The 4,619-nt window shown below is 60.0% G+C and overlaps 1 pseudogene; it reads left to right on the forward strand.

Moving 5' to 3' along the window:
• Positions 1–1,786: 1,786 nt before the first annotated feature.
• On the forward strand, positions 1,787–3,478 carry LOC102437496 (annotated as a pseudogene).
• The last annotated feature ends 1,141 nt before the right edge of the window (positions 3,479–4,619 follow it).

Genomic DNA, 4,619 nt, shown 5'->3' on the forward strand with positions numbered 1-4,619 from the left:
TGTGTTCCTTGTTATCGCCAGGTGGCATCCCACTGCAGGAACATGCCGCAGTGTGTTTCTCCTTTCAGCTGTTGATGAACGTCTGCTTGCTTCCTGTCTGGGCTGTTACCGGTAAAGATGTGGGCACATCCCTGTTGAAGTGTGTTTGTGGGGGTCTCTCTCCGTCTCTCCTTGAGTAAGTCCTTGCACAGGGTTATCCCTGGCCCCTCTACTTTCCACCTCCCGTCACCTCTCCGGGTGGCCAAGCTCCGCTCAGGGGCAAATGGTACTCAGATCCAAGATGCTGCTGATTGCTCTGGCGCCGAGCCAGAGAATGTGTGTGTGTGTGCACACGTGTACTCACCCACGTGCATGCTCATGCACACACTCACACACGTGCACATGCATTTGGCAGACACGAGCACACATACATGCGCACACACGTACATGCCCCCACACCTTTATAGTTCTATATCTATATGGAAATGCGAGCCTTCCCCAGTCCCAAACCAGTTTATTCCAGTTGTTTCCTCTTCATATTGGCCTGCCTTCTCTGGCATGTGAGACCTGGTTTGTGCCCTTAAGGCATTGTCTTTTTTGGTCAATTCCCCCCCAGTGGACTCTGACCCCACTTGGGCCAGCCCAGTCCCCAGCACCAACCCAACCAGACGCCTACCTGCCCTGCCCTCCGCCAGGCTTCAGGCTGCTCCATTCAGAAGGAAAGGGAGGGAGAGGGAAAAGAGTGGGGAGAGCCCAAAACATGCCAGCCATTGCGGGTGTGTGTGTGTGTGTGTGTGTGTAACGGCGACCATCTAGACTGCAGTTTCCTGATGAGTTAGCAGGCTGAGCCTCCTGTCATGTGCTTCTGGGTCATTTGAACAGCTTCTTTGATAAGCTATCAGCGCAAGCCTGTGCCCCCTTTTTAATGGGGTCGGGTGTCTTCTTAGTGAGCTGTAAGAGTTCCTTCTCTTTTTCTTCTCTCCCTCCATCCCTTCCTTCCTTCCTTCATAAATTTGGATACGAGTTCTTTGCCAGATGCATGTATTACAAATCTTTTTCTCCCGGGGGTGGATTGTATTTTTATTATCTTAACAGTGTTAAGTGTGTCAGTTTTAAATTTTGATGAAGTCCCATTTCTCAGTTTTTTCTTTTTTGAGTCCCCTCTGCCTTCCTCCAGGTTGTGAGGGTTTTCTGCTATGGCTTCTCCTAGATGTTTTATAATTTTAACTAGAGGCCCGGTATACGAAATTCGTGCAGGGGGGCGGTGTTCCTCAGCCCGGCCTGCACCCTCTCCAATCTGGGATCCCTCAGGGGATGTCCGGGGATCGGGCCTAAACCGCAGTCAGACATCCCTCTTGCAATCCAGGACCACTGGCTCCTAACCACTCACCTGCCTGCCTGCCTAATGCTCTCAACTGCCCTCCCCTGCCAGCCTGCTCGCCCCCAAAGGCACTCCCCTGCTGGCCTGGTTACCACCCCCCCTCCCCGGCAACCCGAATCAGGCTGGACTAGGCATCTCAGCCGCCGGAGCCCAGGAGGCAGGAACCACCTGGGGGTGGAGTGATGGTGGCTTGTCCTCTATTTGGCTGCATGCCCTACCCATGTGACCAGTGGGTACCCAGATGGGTGCCTGGTGGTAGGGGTATATGTCACATGGAAGCCTTTGTCTGAATCATCCACTTCCTCCACTCTGGATTGGAGGATCCAGCAACCCCTCCTCTGACCTCTGACCTCTGACCCCCCCACCCCCTGATCTGGAAGGATAAATGGGAAAGAAAGAGTGGGCTGGGCAATAGCAGCAGGGACCGGTCAAGGTAAGCACCCCACCAGACCCCACCATCTGGGGTTCGTGCACTGAGCAGCTGAGCCTCACATCTGGAGCAGCAGGACCTCAGACTCCAGGTCTCAACTGACCCCTCATCTAGGGTCCTCGACTCCATCTGCACACACACCCTGTAGCCCCCCCCGCCTGGCTCAGCCCCCCTGGGTCAGGCAGCCCCTCCTGGCTCCTTCCAGATGCCGAGTCTGCTGGTGCTGGCACTGCCCCTCCTGCTGAGGCTGGGCCATGCGGCCCCTGGTGAGTCCTGATCCTGCTCAGCCCTGTCCCTGCCCCTGTCCCTGCCCCTCACCCCACAGGCTCCACCACGGGTGGTGGGCTCACAGAAGCCCAGGTTTGTGTGGGCACAGGGGCCGGGCTGTGTCCTGTTCTGCCCTGAGGGTGTTTCCTGCCCCAGCCCCAAGCCAGGCCCTGGAGAGAGTGGGCATCGTGGGGGGGCAGGAGGCCCCTGGAAGCAAGTGGCCCTGGCAGGTGAGCCTGAGGATGAAAGAGCAGTACTGGAAGCACTGCTGCGGGGGCTCCCTCATCCACCCCCAGTGGGTGCTGACCGCCGCGCACTGCCTGGGACCGTGAGTGTCCATGGGGCCTGATGGGTGGGCGTGGGGGTGGGCCTGGGCTTCATCCACACTCCCTCCTGGGTGAACAGGAGGCTGCTCAGTCCCCTGAGTAGGTGCCCCTCCCTCCAGGGAAAAGAAAGATCCCGCAGACCTGAGGGTGCAGCTGCGGGAGCAGCACCTCTATTACCGGGACAAGCTGCTGCCCATCAACCGGATCATCGTGCACCCCAAGTTCTATGCCATCGAGGAGGGGTTTGACATCGCCCTAATGGAGCTGCGGGACCCTGTGAACATCTCCTGCAACGTCCAGCTGGTCGCTCTGCCCCCTGCCTCGGAGACTTTCCCCCCGGGGACCCCGTGCTGGGTGACAGGCTGGGTGATGTGCACGATGAAGGTGAGGGTCAGGCACAGTTGGGGGGCTTGGGGAGTGAGGACTAGTCACACCACCCACCCAACTCTGGGGTTCCGTTGGGGGAGGGATCCCGACAGCAGGCTCGGGGCAGTGATGGCCTCGCCACTGGTGCCGATTGCTCTCCTCTCACCGCACAGAACCCCTCCCACCGCCGTTCCCCCTGAAGCAGGTGAAGGTCCCCATCGTGGAAAACAGCGTTTGTGACGCGGAATACCACACGGGCCTGTACACGGGGGACAGCAGGCAGATCGTCCGTAACGACATGATCTGTGCCGGGGCCAAGAAGAAGGACTCCTGCTGGTGGGCCCGTGTCCTCCCCCAAATCCCCACCCCATCCGCCTCTCCAGCCACTGACCCCTCTCCCCCCCAGGGCGACTCTGGAGGGCCCCTGGTCTGCAAGGTCAACGGCACCTGGCTGCAGGCGGGTGTGGTCAGCTGGGGTGAGGGCTGTGCCCAGCCCCACAGGCCCGGCATCTACACCCGCGTCACCTACTACCTGGACTGGATCCACCAGTACGTCCCCAAGGAGCCCTGAGCCCGTCCCTCAGGCTGCCACCCAGCCCCCTCCTGTCCCCGACCACTGCTTCCTGCCCAAGTGTCTGCCCCTCCACCTCCCCTGCCCCCTGCCCTGAGCTCCCCCAGCCCAGGGAGTGGGTGGTGGGCACTGCCCCTCATTAAAGTGTGTGAAGAGCACCTGTGGTTGTGGCCGTGTGTCCAGCTGTGGGCGGCACTGAGGGGGAGGGAGGGCTCCAGGGGCAGCCACACAGCCACTGTGTGTCACTTGTGGGGACCCCTGGCCCTGAGCACTGGGCATTGCTGTGGGGACACCACCTCCCCAGCCCCTGGTGCCTGGGGTTGTGTCTCCTTGGGGAGCGGTTATGTGTATTCAGGTCACATAAAACAACACAGAACATTGAAAAGATGATACTTGCCCAGGCAGCGCGGCTCAGTGGTTGAGAGCAGACCTGTGAACCAGGAGATCACGGTTTGATTCCTGGTCAGGGCACATGCCCGGGTTGTGGGTTCAGTTCCCAGAAGGACGCGTGCAGGAGGCAGCGATGGGTGATTCTCTCTCGTCATGGATGTCTCTCTCTCTCTCTCCTCCCTGAAATCAATAAAAACATTTTTAAAAAGATAATTCTGGGGGCACCCAGGTGCCCAGCAACGGGGTCACAATAGACCCCTGGCCCCACACCCTGGGGCCTCCGACCACACAGTGCCCTGCCCTCCCTCCCAGCACCGTCCTCAGCTCTCAGGCCGCACTGAGCTCGCACATGTGGACGCCGTGCGGCTGCCTAAGTGTCACAGGTGCAGGCGGGTGGAGTGAGGCTGGAGCCTCCATCACACCGAACACCACACGGTGCCGTCCTCCGCGGCTGCGTGTGGGGAGGACACCATTTCTCACCGTCAGCGTGTCGGCTCCCAGGGAGCCTGTGTCCAGGCTGCTACAGGGGACAGAGGTGCCTGGTCAGGGTCTCAGGACCAGGTCGGCTGTCCCTGTGCGCACATCCTGCATGTCTGCGCCTGTGCCAGCGAGGAAGCCGGGCCTGAGGTCCGAGCACCTCCATTTCCTGGGAGCCAGACGCCTCCCCACAGCCATGGGGCCAGGCCTGTCACCCTCCAACGCCCCATTCGGGGATGGGGGGCGGGCATCTCATTGAGTTTTAATCAGCATTTTATGGGTTTTGGTGTGGGAACCCCTTTCACATTGGCGCCCCCTCGGCAGGAGAGGGGACAGGGTCACCTGCAACACTGACGGGCCCAGGCCCACGGCCAATGCTTCCACCTCTGGGATGTGTGGCCACCAAGCGAGCTTCCTGTCACCGCTCAGGCC

Source organism: Myotis lucifugus, unplaced genomic scaffold (genome assembly GCF_000147115.1).
Source record: "Myotis lucifugus unplaced genomic scaffold, Myoluc2.0 scaffold_2390, whole genome shotgun sequence".
NCBI classification, from domain to species: Eukaryota; Metazoa; Chordata; class Mammalia; order Chiroptera; family Vespertilionidae; genus Myotis; species Myotis lucifugus.